We start from the raw sequence: 25,875 nt of genomic DNA on the forward strand, positions 1-25,875 counted from the left end.
TTCTCAAAGCTACTTCAGACTGTTCACACACAGTTGTGCTTAAAAATACTATTTCATCATCTTGTGTTCACAGTAAACAACAGCACATTATTTGGTTGCAATTGTCACCTCAGTGGAATTCTGCACAGTAACACGAACACACAAAATCTCATATAAAAAGATGGAAATGACTTCTTCTTTTAGTTCTATGTATACTCGAGCAAATTCATTATTACAACCTTTCAAAGAAACCTCCCATCGAAATGGTATCGATTTCTTTCATGGACTGCCATAGCACTTTGATAAGGAATACAAAATGTCTGCCATGTAAATCAGTTATTTCAAGTGTTCTCGCAGAACACCGAGAGCAGGTAAACATGTAAGCCAAGGAAATGTTTCTCCCTAACCAATCAATCTGTTTTGCTTCATATTCATCACTATATCTCAAACGATGTGACAAAATTGTTTTGGATTCGGGTTATAATTTTATTGTTTCTCTGATCACATCCTCCTACTAAAGTTTATTCCAGTGGTACCAGCTTGTCACAACATGAGTGTCACATTGGAGACCATCTAAGCATAGCTGCACAGACATGACTAAAGTGAACAGTCGACCATGCCATTAACCTTTATCTAGAATACAATAAGATCTCATTGAGCTGATTTTTGTCATTAACAATACATAAGAAGTTATATCAGTAATAAGAAGAACGAAGCATTTACACGTTCTTGCTTGAGCTTTTCCCAGTGTTTTGAAGTCAGTAATCGAACCCTAAACTTTGTCCAAGTATTTTTCTCCATTCCATGTAGTCGGTATTCTAGAGATTTCTTGATATACCTCTTTAGAATCTAATTTCAATTGTAGTGATGAATTACAAATCTATTTAGCATTAACTGCTTCTTGTAAAACCAACATAAACGCTCCACATCAGTCAACAATTAAAAAAATGAATTCAATGATACATAATTAACTCTGGCAAGGAGCTGATGCACAGAATATCTTTATATTTGTTTTTAGAATTATTACTTTTTGCCCACAGATAATATATAACGGGCCAGTTAACTTCGAATCATCTCTTTATTATAATGATTCACAGAGACCTAACATATTTTTGATATTTATTTTAAATTTTTTTATTAAGTCATTGATTGCAACTAGAGTCTCGCTGCCATTGAGTTAAAAGCTGCTGTGACTAGGTATCATCAACTTAATGAGTATTATGATTGTATCTAGTGTTTATGACTACGACACATGCATACTTACAGGTCAGAGAAGACAATGCCACAGTATGAAATCTATCAATCCATTCTATCTCTTAACGAGAAGTCATTTTTACAAAGTCTTCCCAAGTGAAGGAAAACAATACAGAATAAATAGAATAACGATAATTTCTAATGTGTAAGTAGTTAGAGAGCAACTGCCTATATATTTTCTACCACATATCTTTTGTTAAAAAAGGAATATAATGTTACTTTTACAACACGTTTTATTTAAGAGGTGCCGTTACTAGTTTTCCCCAGCCGCCTATGTGTCATCTCTGGCTGCAGAAATTAAGTGCTTCCGTTAATTCTAGTTTACACGAACCACGGAATTGAAGACCAGTTATATTTCAGAAAAGGTTTTTAATGATTTGATGTAAATAGCATGCAAGTGATGATTGTTAATACGATAATAAACAGATATTATATAGTAAATTCCAGGTATGTGTTGCCTTGAAAGCATATTTTCGTCGTAGATAACCACATGTGTACAAATAATAAGAATCTATAAATATATTTCGTACATTATTTTTAAAACATTCAAATGTAAGCCAAGACTGGACATTGTATAATATGTACCAAAGCTTAATGTCTGTAGAACTACTTACATATAGATTATATAGAGTGTTCCCAAATACAATGAATCTTAGTGTCACAGCGTGCTGATAATTTAGTTAAAGACAACAAAGAAGAAATTTAATGTTTCTTGTGTCATAGAAAAATGTTATCACATTTAATGAAAAATGCCTTTTTTGTAGGTGAAATGTTGTTTATATCTACAGTAAAAAAGTTTTCAATATAATCTTAGAATCTCATACTGGAGAATAGGATATTTTATCCTGTGACCAGAGATTCTAAATATTTGGGACCTAACATATCTAGCGGGAGATGTAATTCGTGAGATATTGTTGTTTACATTTATATGTCTGTATTAGTGCCTGTACTTGCTTAGACACGAAAGGGTTAAAAATTCGCAGTGTATTTTACACAGAGTTAAAAGTCGCAAGATGAATATTGTAATAAAAGTTATCAAAGTCCACATTTTTCACTATCTCTAACCATGGAAACAATACCAGTTGTGAATTATAATGCTGAATCAAATCAATTAAAGTGTGATAGCATCAATAAGACACTTAAATCACAGAACTTCAGTGTGTAGGCAGCTCTCTTTTGTTGTGATATGTTGATATGAAACTATTTACTTACTGTAGGAAGGATGAACGATCAAGAATGTATTACAAAATATATTAGGCCCAGAACATATTTTGATATGTAGGAATTTGTCTTCTACCATCTCTCATGCGTAAATACCAAGGCGCAACAACCAGGGATCCCTTTTTTATAAAGAAATAGCCAGATCTCTCATTGTATAACGTATTGGTGGTTTCTCATTAAATGGTTTAAAGTTGCTCGCATTCTTAATATTTTTGAATGTCATACGCGTAAGCAGATGCAAATTTGTTTCTTATACATACGCCAATAAAAGGTTACAGAATGAAGAATAGGATAATACTTTTCAGCGTGTCAGAATTTTGTTACCTTACTCTTTTAGGTAAAAAGCAGTACTTTTGCAACCTATTTCAGTAATATCATGTTCTGAGGAAGAACACATTACTTCCTCCAAGGAGATATGAGACGCAAAACGCACAGAGTGCTGGGTTCTTTTTACATTTCCCTAGTGTTTATTCTGTCCAGCACGCGAACTGATTTCTAAGGATTTGGCAAATTTTATTTCATAATCAAACTTCGTAGCCCGACGCCACAGTAGTCACGGGAATGTCACAGAGAAAAGCCGTGTGCGTCGTCTGTCAATGTATCGTGTAAACGTTGTTCTGTCTGAATTTTAATAGCCTGCATGTCGTAATCTCTGAGGCGGAATTTGGAGATCAGCCCAACATTTACCTAACCGGTCACGGGAAACTGCCTATAAACCACTCTAGCTGGCCGGTGTAGAATCCCACGGTCGTTATCCGAGTCGTGGATTCTGTTAGGATCTGGTTCACCTCCTTAGCTGAGAAGCTAGCACGCCGTGCGTTACCCTGTAGGAGCCGGTAGACTGTTTTTACCAGTTACGACTGCTCTTAATATCAGTTACTCTATATTCATATTTTTATTCAGTTAATCATAATACGAATGCATGGTTTTGTGGCTACATGTACTGATAAAATTCGTTCGAGATTCCAATCACGAAAATGGTTAAAAAGCCGCCAGCTTTCGGCTAAATACTCCTCGACCATTGTCAATTGGTGACGGTCTTTTCATTTCTGTTACTGTTCTTACGCAGCTGTCCTCAGGGGCTCAGCACTCGTTTGCTGGGTGCAGGCTTGGGACCAGGGACTGGTAAGCGTCGCAGTCCTATGTCACCGAAGCTGTGTGCATCCTTCAGCAATCAGCGTGCTCCGCTACGTTGGAATGTTGCGTGTTACAGGGAACGGGCATCTCAGTTTGACCGCCAGGATCGCGTGGATGGAATGAAAGTCTATAAAAAAAACCTCAGTCTCAAGGTGTGCTGCGTGCTGATGAGATGCATGGCTGTTAAAGCTGAACTTCTAGCACCTCGGTTGTGTAATGCTTACCCAGGCACCCAGGGCTCTGTCTGGAGGGACTTGTATTTCCTTAACTGCTCTTGGGACCAAGGTGGATTCTTAGAAATTGGGCCGCTGGAAGGTAACAACATCCAACGTCACAAGATGGCTCAGGTAGCCCCGCCTACAGACCGCGGGTAAATCAGGACAACGAAGTAAGGAGCTGCAGGACACAGGCTGGTAAAAGAATGAGTTTTTAGTTATAAGACGGAAAGATTGAAGTTTCGAGAAAGTCTCGCTTTTGTGCATCCAGAAGGACCTAGAAGGAAATGCCAGGACTCTCAAACCTGTAAAGTGGTTACGAAATGGGGTGCTGTTGGTTGAAACATCCAGCCCCCAATGAGCTGTTACGTACAGAGAGCTAAGTGCCTGCGAGAATATGCTATCGATACAGAGTTCCACAGCATCTTGAACTTCAGCAAACGTGTTCTACATCTACATCTACATATATACTCCGCTAGCCACCAAGCGGTGTGTGGCGGAGGGCACAATTCGCGCCAAAGTCGTATTCCCCCCCCCCCCCCGGACCACTCGCGGATCGCGCAAGGGAAAAGCGATTGTCTGAACGCCTCCGTGCGAGTTCTTATTTCCCTCATCTTTGAATGATGATCATTACGCGATTAGAAAGTTGGTGGTAATAATATATGCTGTACATCCTCGGTGAAGATGGGATTTCGGAATTTAGTAAGCACCCCTTACGTTTAGCCTGTCGTCTATCTGCAAGTGTGTCACACTTTGAAACTTCCTATGAGATTTGTAACGCTCTCGCGATAGCTAAATTTACCAGTCACGAATCTTGACGCTCTTCTTTGGACCTTCTCAGTCTCTTGAATCAGACCCAACCGGTAGGGTCTCATGCAGACGAACAATACTCTAAGACTGAACGAACTAACGTATTGTAAGCTATTTCCTTTGTTGAAGGACTGCATCACTTCAGGATTCTACCAATAAACCGCAATCTAGAGTTTACCTTACCCGTTACTTGTGTCATCTGATCATTCCATTTGAGATCATTTCGAATACTCACACTCAGATACATCACTGATGTTACCTCTTCCAGAGACTGATCATTTATTTTGTACTCATACATTAATGGGGATTTTCGCCTTATTATACGCAGTTGGCTACACTTACTAATATTAAGAGATAACTGCCAGTTATTACAATACGCATTTATTTTCTGCCAATCCCCACTGATTTGTTGACAACTTTCGTGTGATACCACTTTCCTGTAGACTACAGCACCATCAGCAAACAGTCTAAGGCCACTGTCAATACCATCAACCAGATCGTTTATGTAAATCGTAAAAAGCAGAGGACCTATTACGCTGCCCTGGGGCACACCTGAAGTTACTCTTATTTCTGTTGAAGTTAGCCCGTTCAGGACAACATACTGCTCCCTGTCTGTTAGAAAACATTCTATCCAACAGCATATGTCACTGGATAGACCGTAAGCGCGCACTTTTTGTAGCAAGCGACAGTGCGGAACTGAGTCGAACGCCTTTCGAAAGTCGAGAAATATTGCAACTTGGGAGCGGGTATCTAGAGCCTGTTATATATCATGCACAAAGAGGGCCAGCTGTGTCTAGTATGGCCACAGTTTCCTAAAACCGTGCTGGTTTCTGCAGTTGAGCTTCTCAGTGCCTAGGAAGGTAATTATGTCTGAACACAAAATATGTTCCATGATTCTACAACAAATCGATGTCAGTGAAATTGGCTGGTAATTATGTGCATCCGATTTTCTACCCTTTTTATAGATTGCTATGACCTGGGCCTTCTTCCAGTCCCGTGGAACATTCCGCCGTTCCAATGATCTCTGATAGATGACGGATAAGAATAGTGCTATATTTGTAGCGTAGTCAACATAAAATCTTACGGGGAGACCGTCTGGGCCAGATGCCTTTCTGGCGTCTAAGGATCTTAACTGTTTTACAATCCCAGGTACACTAAAAACTATGTCAGCCTTCCTTTCGTTTGTTCGATAATTGAAAAGGGGAATAGTGCTGCAGTCCTCTACCGTAAACGAGTTTTTGATAGCTAGGTTTAGAATTTCGGCCTTCTTTTTATCATCATCAGTTACATTACCCGTACTGTCAGGAAGAGAAGGTATTGAATTATTTGTAGCGTTCATAGATTTGCGTGCGACCAAAAATTTTTGGGGTTATTTTTTGGAATCATCAGATAAAATATTGATTTAAAATTCGTTAAAAGTCTCTCATTGTCCGTCTGACAGCTGCTTTCATTTCGCATAATTTCTGTTTGTGAGCGGGGCAGTGACTACGTTTAAAAAGACTGTGCAAACTTCTCTGCTTTCTAAGCAACTTCCTAATATGTTTCTTGTACCAAGGTGGATCCTTTCCATCCCCCATACTTTTGCTAGGCACATACTTCTCTAGCATATGGTAGACAATACCTTTAAATTCCGACCAAAGATGCACAATATCTTTGTGTCCCGCGGTAAATGCTTGGATTAGACTATGAAGATATTCATTAATGACACTTTTACTTGCTTTCCCAAACAAGAGAACTCTACGCTGTTTCTTTGCTTTTTTTGCAGCTTCCACTGACATAGAAGCCACAGTGGCTTTATGGTCACTAATACCTTCTTCTAGATTAACTTCCTCAAAAAGATCAGGTCTGTTTGTCGGCAAGATATCTAATATGTTCCCATCTCTAGTTGGTTTTCTAACCAATTGCTCAAGGTTGTATGTTGAGAGCGCTCCTAGAATAACTTCACACGAATCTTTGCTTCTGTAATTTTCCCAGTCAATGGATGGATCTCCACCTATAACTAATGGATAATTTGGATATTTTACTTCCTATGTACTCAAGACTTTCCCTGAAACGTTCTGCGAAGTTTGTTGCTGATACTGTTGGTCTATAAAAACATCCAAATACAATGGTCAATCCTTGTCTGATTTACAGCTTTATCCAGACTATTTCAAATTCAGACGCAGTATCGATCTCAACTGCCTTTAAACAGCTTTTAACTGCAATGAACACACCACCTCCCATAGCATCAGTCCTATCCTTCCTAAACATTGTCCAATCAGAGTTCCAAATGTCACTGCTTTTTATGTCTGGTTTCAACCAGCTTTCGGTACTAATACAATATTGATACTGCTACTGTTTATTTCGGAGAGTAACTCGGGGATCTTGCTACAGACACTTCGACAATTCACTAACACGAGATTAAGCATAATTAAATCCTTTGTAATGACCTGTTTAGGCGAACTAACAATTTTTACAGTTGGCACAACCACATCAGTGTCATGAACTGGTAATTTTTCGGTTCAGCGGTTTGTTTCCCATGGGGAGGAACCTAATCTAAAAAACCACCATGTGCACGCCACAAGTACTGTGCTACCATGTATCTGCTTCCTGCGTGTAATGCACCCCTGATCTACCGAGGGGCGTCCTACAACCTTCCACCCCATAGTGTAGGTCGAGGAATCTACAACAATTTTCGTCACAGAGTCGACGTAGCCTCTATTTTAGATTCTCCACTCCACTCCAAATCAGAGGACCCCAGTCCACCCTGGGTACGATGCTGCAGATCGTCAGCTTGGCTTCCGCTCCTCGAGAGGTGGAGGCCGCCAATTTAGCCAGCCGTCGAAAGGACCCAAGGATTTCCTCGGAACCCCGACGACAGGCATCGTTGGTGCCGACATGCGCAACAATCTGCAGCTGTCTGCACCCCGCACGCTCGGTAGCCGCCGGAAGAGCCTCTTCCACATCCTGGAGAAGGCCCCCCCGCAAGCTCACCGAGTGAGCGTTGGACTTCTTCCCCGCCCTAGCCACTGTGTTCCTGAGGGGCTCCATGACCTGCCTAACATTGGAGCTCCCAATAACTAACAAACCCCTACCCCCACGTGCCTGTCCGGACCTTGCTGAAGGAGTAGCCACTATCCTGGAAGAAGGTGCAGTCTGATGCGGCTCAGCCTCTCCTCTCTCCCCCCCCCCCCCCCCCCCAGCATCAGATAGCACACTGAATCTATTAGCAATGTGCATGGGATTTGACAGGAACCTGCTTCCCCCATGCAGCCTTCGCCTTGAGGCTCGAGACCTCGACACAGTCCGCCCGCCAACCACACTGAGGTGAGAGTGGGCCAGCCAGCTCAGTCGCACCTGAGGTCGGCTCAGTGACGGAGTGTGTGACATCCCCCCCCCCCCCCCCACCCTGCACATCTAGTACAGCAGAGGCTGCCCCAGACACCCCATCCCCACCGCACCTCAAGGTGTCACTCAGGAGCTTGTTGACTGTGGCCAACAAAGCTTCCAGCTGCGTTTGGACTTAAGCCAACTCATCCTGCATCCGCACACAACAGACACAGTCCCTATCCATCTAGCTAATAACTGATTTACTACAAAAAAACTTAAGGAAACCTACTGTCACACAAAGTTAACAGCTACACTCTAGTTGGCAGAAAGGACACTCAATAATGAAAATAAAAATTTATGGTTGAAGGCGTTGTGTAATGTAGGGACCTAGTCACTGTTCCTAAAGAAGAACTTAATCGTGAATCGGCTCGGAGGGAACTGTTGATTGGCAGAACATTATGAAGAAGGTTGATGGAGACCTGGTGAAATCCAGCTCCTTCATACTTATCGTTAATACCAAAAGATCTAAGAACACGGCAACACGAGCTTCCCTTGCGTAAACGTACGGCTGTATATCCCAAACCTGATCCTCTGTTTTATATACCAGCGTTATTTAGGCATACCACCCTTAGGGTGTAAAGGGGAAGCGACGTGTGATAACTGCGATAAGGCCGAACATGAAAGAGCTGGTTGTTCGTCTCCTGCCAAATGTATAAACTGCTCTGGAAACCACCCTGTTTGGAGTAGGGACTGTAGACTTTTTCTAGAGGAATGCCAAGTACAGGAAAAGAAAATAACAAAGCCTATCCCCTATGGCGAGGCCGAAAATCTACGAGCCCATGCAGCCTTCCAAATTTCTTACAACGTCGGTTGCGAGTGTCAGCATTAACACTTGCAAGAGTCACTGCACTTGCAAGGCAGCAAGTGTTTCAGAGCCTGTGCTATCTTCCCCCCCACCCCCCCCACCCCTGTAGGGTGGCAGAAAAAGGTACAGTGGCCAACATGGGAGAAAACCAGGCACCTCCAACAAATCCTACTCCAGCTCTAGCAAATCCCGCAAAACAGAGAGAGCAGGGAAAATCTAGTAGTAAACTGTTGGACCAAATCTACGTGGTATGATTCTCCCTGATGCTTTATCTGACTCCCAGAGATGATGGAACATGAGGTGTGTGGGGTAATCATCTCGCCCCACGACTGTACCTTCATCCACTTCAGCCTCCCCATCCGTGCAGAGACACAGGATGAAGATGCTACCCCTGTGATAGACGTCTCCCATACTTCAGTGGAACTTGCAAGGTTTCAGAACGCATGTGGAGGAACTTCATCCACTACATAAGAGTAAGACCACTGTGTCTGTGTCTCCAGGAAACTAGTTTCCATCAGTCATACACCTCTCAGCTATGAGGCTATGTACTCCATAAAAAGGACGACCTGAGAGGGAAGAGAGCTCGATTAGGTGTAGGTGTTATCGTCAGTACCGATTACCTCTCTTCGCCTCTCTCCCTTACAACTAATTTATATGCAGTTGCCATGTTAGTGCATGTGCGTTATCCGTTGACAATGTGTTCCCTTTGCCTGTCCCCACATTGTGTTCTGAATGAAGATTCTCTCAACGACCTTCTTATACAGCTCCACCACCCCCTCATCCTGTGTGGTCATCTTAATGCACACAACGTGCTTTGGGGCTCTGCAACTATCTGCCCCAGGGGCAGAGCAGCTGAGAGGCTTCTCATATCGTCATGTGCCTATTTGCTAAATACAGGACTAAACACGCACTCCTGCATTGCAACTGTGTTGTTCTCTGCCATAGATCTCTCTCTTTGCCGTCGAGCACTTGCTCACATTGCCCAATGGGAAGTGGTCAACGGCTTGGACGGAAGTGATCACTTCCTGATCTGGATCCACCTACCTGATTGAGTGAAACCCTAAAGGAATCCGCGTCGATGGGTGTTCAGTAGAGCAGACTGGACACGTTGTAGTTAGCTAGCCCAGTTCGAACATCGTGTCAATGTCGTGTTCTGGGTGAATCATGTTACCAAGATGATCCACGACACTGCTGAAGCATGTTCCAGAGTCCAAGCGACATGGGAAGAGGCAGTCTGTCCCTTGGTGGAGCAACGAATTCCCCTCTGCAGTCAGGTCTAGGCGTGTGACTTTGCTTAGATTCAAGTGCCGGCCAACAGAGGAGAATCTAGCAGCCTTGCGGATGGCGCGGGTGAAATGTCGCTCCTGAATGCAATTAATCGTTCCACGAATAGTTCTCTTGTTGGGAGACCATCAAGAGAATGTCTGGGAGAGGAGGAAGATGCCCCATGGCTGCTGTAATGGGGAACATCACTCCCAATCAAGTCCGCGAGAAGGCTATGACGGCCTATTTTTGCCTCAGTTACTGCAAACGCCAGTCAGGATCCCGGCTTCCAGCGCTACAGAGCGGTTGTAGAGAGGAGCAGTTTGGAATGCCGGTTCTCTACTAATGAAGATTACATATGCCCGTTTCCCATGTGGGAGCTGGATACTACATTGTATGTGTCTCTTGAGACATCTCCTGGTCATGACAGAATCCATTACAGTATGCCACGGCACCATAAAAGACGAAACAAAGAGATCCTCCTCGCATTTTTAAATGGCGTTTGGGTGTCAGGTTACTTTCCCGACTCAATGCGTGAGGCAATTTTAATCCCTCTTTTAAAACCTGGGAAAGAACATACTTACCCGAGTAGTTATCGCAGTATTGCCCTTACTAGCTACACGGGAAAGGCCTTGGAGCGGATGATAAACTGCCAACTTGTCTGGATCTTAGAACCCAGGCAACTCCTTAGTCGCTTTCAGCATGAGTTAAGAAGGTCTAGATCTTAGAATCCAGGCAATCCCTTAGTTGCTTTTAGAATGCGTTCAGGAGGTATCATTGCACCTTTGATAACCTGGCTCTTCTGGAGGCGGCTATACAACAGGCTTTTCTGCACAGGCATCACCTTCTAGGTATCTTTATTGACGTCGAAAAGGTCTACGATACTACTCGGCAGCATCTTATCCTCGAGCAGCTTCACGAATGGGGTTTTCATGGATGTTTTCCCATGTTTATTTGGTCCTTTCCCTCGCCACGGCATTTTCGATACCGAGTCGGTGACGTCCTGTCTGATCGCTTTGAGGAGGAGAATATTGTCCCTCATGGTAGTGTTTTAAATGTTACTGTCTTTGTCATATTTATTAGTACCATTATGACAGTGGTGGAAACTCCTGTCAAATGTTCTTCGTTTATGGAGTTTTACTGTTCTTCAAGCCTTGCAACGAAAACGCGTCAGTTGCAACAAACTCTTCGACCTTTGGATAAAAGGGCGCAGAAGAGCGGTTTTAAGTTTTCAACCGAGAAGTCCGTGTGTGTTCTTTTTAAACATTCCATTTTGAACTTTGTTGAGTGGAGGTTGATGGGCAGTGCTCTTAATTTTAAAGGCCCGGTGAGGTTTCTGGATCTCATATTTGACTGTAAACTTACATAGCTTCTGTATTTTAAGGCCCTGAAAAAACGGTCCCTTAAAGCTCTTAAGTATTTTAAAATGTCTTAGCCACAGCACACGGGGAGTAGACAGGACTTGTCCGCTCAGGCTTAACAGAGCCTTTCAAATGTGTGTGAAACCTTATGGGACTCAACTGATAAGGTCATCAATCCATAAGCTTACACACTAATTAACTTAAGTATCCTAAGGACAAACACGCACACCCATGCCCGAGGGAGGACTCGAACCTCCGCCGGGACCAGCCGCACAGTCATGACTGCAGCGTCTGAGACCGCTCGGCTAATCCCGCGGGGCGAAACAGAGCCTTTGTGCGCTCTCGACTATATTATGGGTGCACGACGTATGGATCTGCGAGATATTGGACGTGGTGCTCTGTGAGCATTCAGAACAAGCCCCATACCAAGCCAGTGTGCGAACGCTGGTGAACCATCACTTCATATCAGGCGACGGCTACTTACGGTACGCCAGCGATGTAAAACGCTGTCCACACCATAGAAACCAATATACCGTACCGTTGCTCGGCCTCCAAAGGAAAGACCTTTTCGTAACCGCAACGAGTAAAGAGGCCCTATGCAATTTTCGCAAATGATTGCCTTTTAGAGATGGGTATGGCCGGTCTTAATGTTTTACATCAAGGACGGAGCGAATTTCCACCTTGTCTCCACCGGAGGAAAAGACTTATTTTAAACATAAACGATTTTAAGGACGATAGATCGCCAGATTTTACATTTCAATCCTTGTGTTTTAATACTTTAGATATGCATGACGGTTTCACAGTTGTTTACACTGACGTCTCCAAACGAAAGAATTCCCTTGGCAGCTCTGTAGTGTCACGGAGCTCCAAGCGATCCTGAAGGCACTCAAGCATATGAGTCGTATTCAGAGCAAACGGTTTCCATCTGCTCTGATTCCTTAGTGCCCTACAGTCGTTACAAAACCGTACACAGCTGAGAAGTTGGCCTATCTAATATACGACCAACTGCACTTGCTCCAACGGCAATGAAAGCAGGTATCATTCTGCTGAGTGCCTGGGCATGTGGGGATAGGGAAACCATGGAGGCCTGCAGAGGACAGGATGTGGCCCAGTGTCCTATTCCCTTGCAGGCTGTCGTTTCTGCGCTACGTAGGAAGTTCATGCAGTTGTGGGATGGCTGGCAGTAACGGGCAATAAGCTACGGTTGGTGAAGTCAACTTTCCGGCCTTGGCGTTCCTCCTGCTTGTTGCTCAGGCGGCATGAAGTGACCCTCACACGTTTTCACATTGGGCACTGCCCTCTTACACATCGCTTTTTACTACGCGCGACAATCGTTCGTTTCGTGATGCTCGTGGCGTGCACATCTCCGTGTGTCATATTTCAACACGGTGCATATTATATCGTGATGTAAGGGCAGAACGAAATATCGGTGACGATCTGCCCTATGTTTTAGCTGATATGAGACGAGTGTGACTGAAGTTTTAAAATTTTGTTATGTATCTGGACTCTGGCCTAAGCTTTGTGGCTCGAGATTTTAGTGTGTTTCAGAACGACTGATTCATCCTTTTTCTTATTTTTGCTGTCAGTCACCCATGTCCATCTGTAGCATAGTTTTAATTCCTTCTACCACTTTCGTCCTGTTTAGTTGATGTTTTAATATTAGCATGATACTTCGTTTCTTGTTTCCGTGTAGGTAGACACATAGCTTTCCACATTTGGTTAGTTCTCGTTTCTGTGATTTTTTTATCCACTGTTTATTGTATTTTTCAGACGCTCGTCTCAAAACTGTTTTTACGTGGGCGCTGAAGACCTTGCTGTCGTGAGCCAACATATTCATCCATACAGCCGTCATCTATTTTATATAGCCGCGCTACCTTCTGCGATGTTAGTAGTCTTCGCTCCAGCGCCATTTATGGTAATGTTTTCGTTACGCCTGCTTCAGATGGCCGGGTCCTAGCAGTGCTTAGCTGCAGGCGACAGTCTTTATTGAGGTCGATGTCAGAAATTTTTATCCCCTTTGCTTCTTTAATTGCGCTATCTCAGGAACTACTATTACGCGTAATAACTGATGTTTACCTCCAAAGCAATACGATGTCAATTTTCAATAGCGTGACTCCTACCTCTGATTTCTCAGGACATCGAAGGCGGAAACATCTCTTGTGTTCTACACAGTGTTGTTCAGTAGTACGTACAGTCTGCCCGATATAAAACTGTGCACTCCCGCGTGGTATTTTATATATTCATGGCGTTCTGAGACCGACTTCGTGTTTCACAGGCCTCATAAGTTGCCGACATTAAGTGCTTCTGGAGCCTGAACTCTTTATCGTATGACAGGATTTCCTTTTGGGGTTGATGCGCAGAGCATCTGTGGCATATACCTGCAGAAGGAATCAAATGACAGGGAAATTACACTGAAAATCCAAAGAAACTGGTGCACCTGCCTAATGTCGTGTGCGGGCCCCTTGAGCATGCAGAAGTGCCGCAACACGATGTAGCATGAACTCGAACAATGTTGGAAGTAGTGCTGGAGGGAACTGACACCACGAATCCTGCATGGCTATACATAAATCTGTAACAGTACGAGGGGATGGAGATCTCTTCTAAACAGCACGTTGCAAGGCATCTCAGATATGATCAGTAATGTTCATGTCTTGTGAGTTTGGTGCCAGCAGAAGGTTTAAACTCAGAATACTGATCCTCGATCCACTTTGTAGCAATTCGGGACGTGTGTGGTGTCGCATTGTCCTGCTAGAATTGCTCAACTAAGTCGGAATGCACAATGGACGTGAGTGGATGCAGGTGACCAGACAGGATGCTTACGTACATGTCACCTGTCAGAGTCGTATTTAGACATTCACCACCTCGAACAGTCCCTTGATGACATGCACGGTCTATGGACTCATGAGACTGTCTCCATACCCGTACACGTCCATCTGCTCGATACAATTTGAAACGAAACTCGTCCGACCAAGCTACATGTTTCCAGTCATCAACAGACCAACGTCAGTGTTGACGGGCAGAGGCAAGTCGTAAAGCTTCGTGTCGTGTAGTCGTCAAACGTACACGAGTGGGCCCTCGGCTCCGAAAACCCATATTGATGGCGTTTCGTTGAATGGTTCGCACGCTTACACTAGTTAATGGCCCAGCACTGAAATCTGCAGCAATTTGCGGAAGGTTGCACTTCTGTCTTATTGGAAGATTCTCTTCACGCGTCGTTGGTGCCGTTCTTGCAGATCTTTTTCCGTCCTCAGCGATGCCGGAGATTTGATGTTTTACCCGATTCCTGATATTCACGGTACACTAGCGAAATAGTCGAACGGGAAAATTCCTCCTTCATCGCTACTTTGGAGATGCTGTGTCCCATCACTCCTGCGCCAACTATAACACCACGTTGAAAATCACTTAATTCTCGATAACCTGCCACTGTAGCAGTAAACAATCTAACAGCTGCGCCAGGAGTTCCGACGGCAGTGCCGTATTCTGATGAAAGCTGAAAGGAAAATGCGTTTCATACAACAATAAGAAAGTGGATCTGTAACTGGATCATATCGGACCATTGTCATAGGTAAGTGAATTACGCTCGGCTTTGGAACACGAGGGAGACTGGAGGAAAGGCGGAAAGTCAAAAATCTCTCTGTTTAGTCATAAATCTTCTGACTGGTTTGATGTAGCCCACCAGGAATATTCCTCTTCATCTCAGAATATTACTTGTGCCCAAACGCCGTCAAACGTTTGTTCCCTACATATTTTACTCCCTATAGCTCCTTCAGATACCCTGGTAGATATTCCATCATGTCTTAAAATGTGTGCTGTTTTCCTGAACCGTCTTCTTGTCAATCGCATCCATGTATTCCTCTCCCAGAGATTCACCGGAAAACAGCTTCATTCCTTATTTTATCAGTCCATCTAATTTTCGATATACTTGGACAGAACCACATATGTAACGCTTATCTCTTCTGCTCGCTCCTTCTCCGCTTTTATAGTGTTCAGAATTCATTTCCGTTTCAAATAAATTTGTCCTCCGATTAGTTTTCAAGTGCCTAGCATGCACCTAGAAAACTATGTATATTAAAGAAAGAAGCATCTATACTGGTCAGTAGCTTCCAATCCCATTACGTAATGGCAATGGATAAGTTCTCTGTGTTTTTCAAATACCAAAATGGGATAGCAATTTCTTACGTAACATAATACAATAAAAAAATATCCCCTCCTTCCTTTAAAATAATAAATCTCTGATCCATTCAACTCAGCAGTCTTCAAGTGTCGTTTCTGCTTTCTCGATGTTTGAGAAGCGGTACAGTTAAAAGGTTTCTACGTTCAATACTGTAGACAATAATAAAATTTTTATCAACTCACCATCTTCTTAAACAAAATCAGTGGCAATTGCGAGCGCATTTTTGGCTTGCGATCGCTCACTATAACTGCTATCAGAACAAAAAGACTGCACCTTTTTCTCCTCCTTACGTCAGTGATAAATGAAACTGTTAAAAATAATGAAGCACAACTGTACATTACAACCGCGAGAACCAAACGCACTGTGTGATTCCTTAGTCGAAATAAGTGTGACGTATTACACCGAGATATACTCCAAGTTAGTAATCACATGACATGCGATTAGAGGAAATTCACTGCGAACCAGAATTAAAGGGTCACTTTGGCGAAACCCCGTAATTCTCAGCCATTGCGACTCTTTAAATTTGAAATTTTTCTGCCAGGGGGATTCGGCTTTTCCCTGAATAGTGTAAAAGCGAGGCGCCCTGCGACACCACCCTCGGGCTCGAAGACGCTTAAAACAGAAAGGTATCGTAACATGCGATAAAAATGCCACGTCTCAGTTCATTTGAGCTGTAAGGTGAGCTAGTGATGCCGCATTTACACCAGACTACACCACAATTGTGCCCATTGCCACTGTGGAAATGTCATATGATCGGAAGGTCGTCACGCTCATTCTTACCCACATCTCATCCATCTTTTGACGCCCCTGCGATGGTGGTCAGAAACATGACGCCCAGCATTGAAATCACGTGGTTTTCTTATGAGTGTCGTAAGAAAATCCAGGCACACAGACATTCACAATCAGTACGAAAAGGCCGCAGGGGATGGCATAAGCGCGTCAATTAAGCCACCCCTTAGTGTAGGGCGTTGACTTAAACAGGTCGAATACGACAGTTTGCACTGCGATGAGGAACGGGAAGATGTTGCTCAAAACCTTGGACACTGATGACACCCTCGGATATTCCAGCTCTTCTCGAAAGAGTACTGGGACTACATGCGCATTGAACGTGATCGTACCCGTCTGGAGAGCTGCGGACAGCAATTTCTGCTCTCGTGTGTAGGCTGTAACCACCAGGGACCTTTCAGAACCATTCGACGATAGTTCAACACGATCCGGGGTAGCTAAAGGTGATTTGCTTTCTCAGAGCTTCTATTGGTGTCCTCCTTTGGTTTGATAATGGGGGATGTGAATGAAACGGTAAAGGACACCTCAAAGACCCCCGAGTCGGTAAAATTCTCGGTGGTAGCCCGCTCGTCTTTACTGACTTTTTCAAAAATGTACCTGTACAGACAGAACTCCTGTCGAGAGTATCAGGCGCCTGCACGCAGGCAATGCGGGTGCTCTTCCGCCGCTACACTGCTGCTCTTGCAACTGAGGCTATCCGGAATGGGAAAATGTTGAAGGGATTACCATGGTGCTGTCTGAAGGTCACTGTCAAAAATGGCTCTGAGCACTATGGGACTTAAAATCTATGGTCATCAGTCCCCTAGAACTTAGAACTACTTAAACCTAACTAACCTAAGGACAGCACATAACACCCAGTCATCACGAGGCAAAGAAAATCCCTAACCCCGCCGGGAATCGAACTCGGGAACCCGGGCGTGGGAAGCGAGAACGCTACCGCACAACCACGAGCTGCAGACGAAGGTCACTGTCCTCTAAAAGGCTATGATCACTTTCGATGGGAAGACAGCCCTAAAATGCCCTTAGAGAAGGTTTCAAACAGCCGAGGGTGTCAGCAGTATCAGAGGCTGTGAAGAACGTCTTCCTCTTGCTCATCGCACTGTGAAATGTCATCTACGACAGCAAAAGGTGTGGGAATCAACGGCCAAGAGAAAGAGATGGTTTCATTGACAAACTTTATACCAGCCTCTGCGAACTTTTCTTGCCGATTCTGAACGGCAGTGTGTCTACAATATCTTCCTAGGCCACTCACGAGAAAAAAGCGTTATTTTCAACGATGGGTACCGCGCTTATTACATCCACCGCACAGGCGTCAAAAGAAGGGCTGAAACGTGGGTAAAAGTGAGTGTGACGTCCTTTCGAGCCTGCGACGCGGCGACATCGCCATTGGGGAGAGTTGTGGAGAAATCTGGTGCCAGAACTGCGTCATTAATCCTCCTCGCACGACACATCAACCTCTGAGCCGTGACCTTTCCTTCGCATGTGTCGACTCGTTGCTGTCTGAAGCGTCCTCGAGTCCAAGGGTGACATAGCAGAGCGTCACGCTATTGTACCATTACAGTGGGAGGTCGTACGCACCTTTGCGCCACATTCCAAACTTTAGCATCGCAATAGTTGGGAATTACAAGATTTCTAAGAAGTGATACTCTAATTCTGTTCCGCAGTGTAGTTTAGTATTGGGCAGTTTTGTGGCCACACATTAGTGTGTTTTGTATGACCATATGCAGTTTAGTATGAAGCCACGTATAGTAAAGCTTATTAATTCTGGTGCCTTGGCCAGACATTTCATGACAGGAATTAGTTATTAGAAGGGCAATTAAAAGATTACATCCAGAATTTCGAGTGGACAGTTCCTATAATTCATCGCCTCACAAAGTACTCGCTTTTTGCCAGTCTTCCTCGTGGTCTTATTGCTCCTGGGTTGATGTGGAGCGCTGTTTTTGGGACTGAGTTGTCTTGTTTTCTCATGACGTGGCCGTACCAGTGGAGGCGGACTTCCCTGTGTCGCTGATCGGCGCGACTCCAAACTTTTGCCGGACGTATTTTTTACCTTGATGTTTTTGATGTCTTTTAATTTCCTAGCGTTCCTTAAATGTCCTGAATTTAGTGCTTCATTCCAAGGAAACCTTTTTGACAGTTAAATATAATACCAAAGTAAATTTTTATTTACAGAATGAATGGGCCTTAACAGAAGAAATTTTGGACACTTCATTTATGAAGTTAACAGCAACAGGTGACGAACTATTTCAACTTTCTCTCAAATCACTAATTACTTTTTTCTTAATTACCCGGATTACTTACAGACAATTACGTATTTTTCACAAACCTAGATCTCATGCTGGGCAGTTTGTTGCTCTATTTGACCATTTTATAGTCTTCATCCTGCTATGAAAATTCGGAAAAGAAATCGTTGTGTACTTTTCATTAAATCATTAAATACGTTTTTATTAACTACCATGATTACTTTAAAGATATTAAATATTTTCGCGGAAAACTGTACGCTACGCTGGTCAGCTTGATACCCCATTTGCTTATTTTCCACTTTTCGTTTTGGCAGCGAAAACATGGACAAAAAATTCCCCAGAAATCAATAATTAAGTTTTTCTTAGTTACACTGATTACTTCGAAGCAAATAAACCATTTCCGGAATACTAGACCTAACGTTGGTCAACTTCATGTCCAATTTTTCGATTTCCCACTCTTAGTTTGGCTATAATAATGCGAACAAAAACTCATTGCGAAAGTTATAGGGGATCTTTATATTCGCTCCACTGTCATCTGACCTGAAGAACGCGACTTTAAAACTCAATAAGAACGCTAACAGAGCACGATGAGTGACAAAATGTAACGAGTACAGATACCTGCAGGATGTGAAACCCACGAGAAATCAGAGCAGAAGAAAGAGAAAAAGAAGCAAGATATAACACAGCAAAACGCACCCCGTACTAGCGATATTTTGCTAGATACTTAATGTAAGTGATGCAACTGCCATTTTCCAAGGAACCTATCTGACATCTGGAACCCAGGCAGGGTTCTCAAATGAGGTACTTCAGAATACGAATCCACACTCTTAACAATTACAATACTTCGCTTGTTGACAGTAACTAACGTCTGCTCTAATCTTCTCAATCGCCGCTCCTCACTTCTTTTTCTTTCTTTTCTTCCAATTAAAAGCTAGTGGAAAGCATACGTTTTAAAGGGCAGTAAAACGTTTTAACGATTGTGTGCCAAAGAAAGACTTGTCCACTTATAGAGTGCTTTCGTCCTTAACGATTCCCCCGCTGTTTCATTACTAGATGGAACCCATTTAAAGGAAAGCCCTTGCCTGGCAATTCCCCCTGTAGTTATGTTCCTTAGGCACGAAACTGAACGGTACAGCAATCACAAAAACACGGAGGCCATTTTCACAATTCGACTATTACGGTCAGTTACTGTTGAAACAAGATGGAACTTGTCGACATTGGCCGCTACTGCTATTCCTTCGCTGCTGTTTCAGGAGCCTCGTGCGAACCAACAGCTCTCCTCTTCGAGAACAATAAAAGAATCTCTGCTTCTCGTACGTTTGTATTTCAGTGCCCATCTTATCCTTGCTTAAAGATTTTCTACTTCATGACACCCTGAATTTTTGCTTGTTCCTACTGAGTGTGAGTGTCCCCTCGTCTGCAACGAACGGTACGGTGACACGGAGAAAATCTTTCCAGGAATTAGCTGTTCCGTTCAAAATATTTTCTTCCTTAATAACGCGCAAATTAAAGACTTGGCGAAAGTGGAACTGTTATAGTGGCTTAAATCCTTCAGAGGCAGTGGAACTGTTTATCAGCAGCTTGAAAACAGGTCTTGCATCACTACTGGCAAAGCATCTCAGTAGAAAAAGGTCAAGAAGCACATACCCACCCAATAATATATTTTCTTCGTAGCGCTCGGCGCTGTGGGGTATAGCTCCCATACGCCTCTGAGGCACGAAATTAATGCTATACATGTACAGTCACTATACGTTTATTAATGATGTGAACGTACAAGTCTTTAAGTAATTTGAAACTATGGCTTCATTACGAATCAAAAGAGTATGGACCCAGCGACTTGAATGATGAAAGCCAGCCGCGGTGGCCGTGTGGTTCTAGGCGCTGCAGTCCGGAACAGCGGGACTGCTACGGTCGCAGGTTCGAATCCTGCCTCGGGCATGGATGTGTGTGATGTCCTTAGGTTAGTTAGGTTTAAGTAGTTCTAAGTTCTAGGGGACTGATGACCTAAGATGTAAAGTCTCATAGTGCTCAGAGCCATTTGAATGATGAAAACAGAGCTTAACATAGGCTGTCGAGTCAGAGAATGCAATAAAGTGCCGACAGACACTAACGTGAGAGCCAACTTTGTTAGTCACACACTGGATTCTGCCGGCCGTGGTGGCCGAGCGGTTCTAGGCCGGCTTCACCAGCTTCACTGTTCCTGAGTTGCTAGGCGACCATTCGGATATTAGGGCGGGGATTACTCAGGAGGACGTCGTAATCAGAAGAAACAAAATTGGCGTTCTACGGATCAGAACATGGAATGAGAGATCCCTTAATCGTGCAGGTAGATTAGAAAACTTGAAAACGGAAATGGCTCGATTCAAGTGAAATACACTGGGAATTAGTGAAGTTCGGTGGCAGGAGGTACAAGACATCTGTGCTGGTAAATATAAGGCTAAAAATACAAAATCAAATAGGGGTAGTGCAGGAGGAGGTTTAATAATGGATAAAAAAATAGAAACGCGGGTAAGCTACTACGAACAGCATTCTGACATTATTAATGTAGCCACGATAGACACGAAGTCCACGCCTAAGGCAGTAGTACAAGTTCATATGCCAACTAGCTCCGAAGATGATTGAGAGATTGAAGAAATGTATGATGAGACAAAAGAAATTATTCAGATGGTTAAGGGAGATGAAAATTTAATTAGTCATAGCTGACTGGAGTTCGATAGTAGGAAAAGGAAGAGAGGGAAAAGTAGTAAAGTAGTAGGTGAATATGGGTGGGGGTAAGGAATGAAAGAGGAAGCCTCCTGGCAGAATTTTGCACACAGAATAACTTAATCATAGCTAACACTAAGTTTAAGAAACATGAAAAAAGTCTGTACACGTAGAAGAGACCAGGAGACACCAGAAGGTTTCAGATTGTCAATGTAATGGTAAGACAGAGATTTAGCAATCAGGTTTTAAATTGTATGATACTTCCAGGGGCAGATGTGGACTCTGGCCACCATTTAATGGTTTTGAACTGAAGAAACCGCAAAAAGGCAAGAACTTAAGGAGAGGTGACTCGGGTAAATTGAAAGAACCATAGGTTGTAGAGATTTTCATAGAGAGCGTTAGGGAACGATTGACAGGAACAGGGGAAAGGAACACAGTAGAAGAATAATGGGTAGCTCTGAGAGAGGAAATAGAGAAGGCAGCAAAGCAGCAGAGGATCAAGTAGGTAAAAAGATGATGGCTTGTACAAATCCTTGGGTAATAGAAGAGATACTGGAATTAATTGATGAAAGGAGAAAATATAAAAACGCAGTAAAGAAGCAGGCGAAAAGGAATACAAACATCTCAAAAATGATATCTGCAGGAAACGCCAAACTGCTAAGTAGGAATGGCTGGGGGACAAATGTAAGAATGTAGTAGAAGCATATATCACTAGGGGTATGATAGATGCCGCCTACGGAAAAATTAAAGTGACGTTTGGAGGAAAGAGTACCACCTTGATGAATATTAGTGGCTTAGAGGGAAAACTAGTCCTAAGCAACGAAGGGAAAGTAGAAAGATGGAAGAAGTATATAGAGGGACGCTACAAGGGAGATGTACTTAAGGGCAATGTTATGGAAAAGGAAGAGGACATAGATGCAGATGACGTGAGAGGTATGAACAATTTGACAGAGTACTGTAAAACCTAAATCGAAACAAGGCCCCAGAAATACACAACATTCCGTTATCTCTACTCATAGCCTTGGGAGAGCTAGCCATGACCAAACTCTCCCACCTGGAGAGCAAGATGTATGAGAGAGGCGAAATACCCTCAGACTTCAAGAAGAATATAATAATTCCAATTCCAAGGAAAGCATGTGCTGACAGAGTGAGAATTACAGAACTATGATTTTAATAAATCACGGCTGAAAACACTAACACGAATCCTTTACAGACGAATGGAAAAACTGGTAGAAACCGACCCCAGAGAGGATCAGATGGGATTCCGTAGGCATGTTAGAAAGCGAGAGGCAAAACTAAACCTTAACCTACAGAAGTTAAGGAAACGCGAACCTACATTTATAACATTTGTAAAATTAGAGAAAGCCTTTGACAATGTTGACTGGAATACTCTCTTTCAAATTCTGAAGGTGGTAGAGGTAAAATACAGGGACTGAAAGCCTATTTATAATTTGTACGGAAACCAGATCGCTGTTATAAGCGTCGAAGGGTACGAAAGGGAAGCAGGGGTTGGGAATGGAGTGAAACAGCGTTGTAGCCAATCCCCGAAGTTATTCAGGTTGTATATAGAGCAACCGATAAAGGAAACAAAAGAAAAATTTGTTGAAGGAATTAAAATCCAGTGAGAAGAAATAGAGTGGCCGATGACATTGTAATTCTGTTAGAGACAGCAATGGACTTGGAAGAGCTGTTGAACGGAATGGACAGTATCTTGAAAGGAGAATATAAGATGAACATTAACAAAGGCAAAAAAAGGATAATGGAATGTACTCGAATTACATCAGGTGATGCTGAGGGAATCAGATTAGGGAATGAGACACTTAAAATAGTAGATGAGTTTTGCTATTTGGGCAGAAAAATAACAGATGATAGTCGAAACAGAGAGGACATAAAATGTAGACTGGCGATGGCAAGGAAGTCAGTTGTGAAGAAGAGAAATTTGTAACATCGGGTATAGATTCAAGTGTCAGGAAATCGTTTCTGAAACTATTTGTATGAAGTGTAGCCATGTATGGAAGTGAAACATGGACGATGAATAGTTTAGAGAAGAAGAGAATAGAAGTCTTAGAAATGTGGTACCAGAAAAGGATACTGAAGATTGTATTGGCAGATCACTTTACTAATGAGGAGGTGCTGAATAGAATTCGGGAGAGGAGGAGTTTGTGGCACAACTTGACTAGAAGAGGGGATCGGTTGATAGGACACGTTCTGAGGCATCAAGGGGTCAACAATTTACACTCCTGGAAATGGAAAAAAGAACACATTGACACCGGTGTGTCAGACCCACCATACTTGCTCCGGACACTGCGAGAGGGCTGTACAAGCAATGATCACACGCACGGCACAGCGGACACACCAGTAACCGCGGTGTTGGCCGTCGAATGGCGCTAGCTGCGCAGCATTTGTGCACCGCCGCCGTCAGTGTCAGCCAGTTTGCCGTGGCATACGGAGCTCCATCGCAGTCTTTAACACTGGCAGCATGCCGCGACAGCGTGGACGTGAACCGTATGTGCAGTTGACGGACTTTGAACGAGGGCGTATAGTGGGCATGTGGGAGGCCGGGTGGACGTACCGCCGAATTGCTCAACACGTGGGGCGTGAGGTCTCCACAGTACATCGATGTTGTCGCCAGTGGTCGGCGGAAGGTGCACGTGCCCGTCGACCTGGGACCGGACCGCAGCGACGCACGGATGCACGCCAAGACCGTAGGATCCTACGCAGTGCCGTAGGGGACCGCACCGCCACTTCCCAGCAAATTAGGGACACTGTTGCTCCTGGGGTATCGGCGAGGACCATTCGCAACCGTCTCCATGAAGCTGGGCTACGGTCCCGCACACCGTTAGGCCGTCTTCCGCTCACGCCCCAACATCGTGCAGCCCGCCTCCAGTGGTGTCGCGACAGGCGTGAATGGAGGGACGAATGGAGACGTGTCGTCTTCAGCGATGAGAGTCGCTTCTGCCTTGGTGCCAAATATGGGCGTATGCGTTTTTGGCGCCGTGCAGGTGAGCGCCACAATCAGGACTGCATACGACCGAGGCACACAGGGCCAACACCTGGCATCATGGTGTGGGGAGCGATCTCCTACACTGGCCGTACACCACTGGTGATCGTCGAGGGGACACTCAATAGTGCACGGTACATCCAAACCGTCATCGAACCCATCGTTCTACCATTCCTAGACCGGCAAGGTAACTTGCTGTTCCAACAGGACAATGCACGTCCGCATGTATCCCGTGCCACCCAACGTGCTCTAGAAGGTGTAAGTCAACTACCCTGGCCAGCAAGATCTCCGGATCTGTCCCCCATTGAGCATGTTTGGGACTGGATGAAGCGTCGTCTCACGCGGTCTGCACGTCCGGCACGAACGCTGGTCCAACTGAGGCGCCAGGTGGAAATGGCATGGCAAGCCGTTCCACAGGACTACATCCAGCATCTCTACGATCGTCTCCATGGGAGAATAGCAGCCTGCATTGCTGCGAAAGGTGGATATACACTGTACTAGTGCCGATATTGTGCATGCTCTGTTGCCTGTGTCTATGTGCCTGTGGTTCTGTCAGTGTGATCATGTGATGTATCTGACCCCAGGAATGTGTCAATAAAGTTTCCCCTTCCTGGGACAATGAATTCACGGTGTTCTTATTTCAATTTCCAGGAGTGTAGTATTGGAGGGAAGCGTGGAGGATAAAAACGGTAGAGGGAGACCAAGACAGGAATACAATAAGCAGATACAGAAGGCTGTAGGTTGCAGTAGTTACTCGGAGAAGAAGAGGCTTGCACAGGATAGAGTAGCAAGGGAAGCTGCATCAAACCAGTCTCTGGACTAAAGACGACGACGACGACAACAACAAGAAAAGTGTTTAATAGTAGCCTGATTGATCGATTCTGGCTTCTACGCCATTTTTCATTGCTTCACTGGTAGCGGTATCTAATATATAGTTGAAACTTGTATTTCAAGGCAGACGCTCAAGGCACGTATCTTGCTTTATAAAATTAGTTTCGACCTTATGTTCTGTGAATGTTACTCTGAGCCGGCCGCTGTGGACGAGCGGTTCTAGGCGCTTCAGTTCGAAACCGCGCTGCTGCTACGGTCGCACGATGGAATCCTGCCTTGGGCATGGATGTGTGTGATGTCCTTAGGCTAGTTAGGGTTAGGTAGTTCTATTCCTAGGGGACTGATAATCTCCGACGTTAAGTCCCATAGTGCTTAGAGCCATTTGAAACAGTTTTGAATGTTGCTCTGTTTGTTCTGGAAGGAAATTGGTTACAGCTAATTACCGTGTAATAATGAAGCATCCTGTATACCAGTAGAGCATTATCTGCCAATATTTTGTTGTCACTTGTGATTGTTGACGTCATTGCGGAGTAATGTTTATCATTGTATAGATTATTACTCGTACACCAAAATAAGTTCCTTCGCAGGTATACACTGATTCGGAGTGCCACATAGAATGAAAATGTTTTAATTGGGAGTTCTAAAACCGATGGCACATTCTAGTGCGGCAGTCTGTCACAAAAATTATTTCAAAAGTCCTTCCGAGACCTGTCTTAAGTTCTT

Source organism: Schistocerca nitens, chromosome 8, assembly GCF_023898315.1.
Source record: "Schistocerca nitens isolate TAMUIC-IGC-003100 chromosome 8, iqSchNite1.1, whole genome shotgun sequence".
In the NCBI taxonomy this organism is placed as follows: Eukaryota; Metazoa; Arthropoda; class Insecta; order Orthoptera; family Acrididae; genus Schistocerca; species Schistocerca nitens.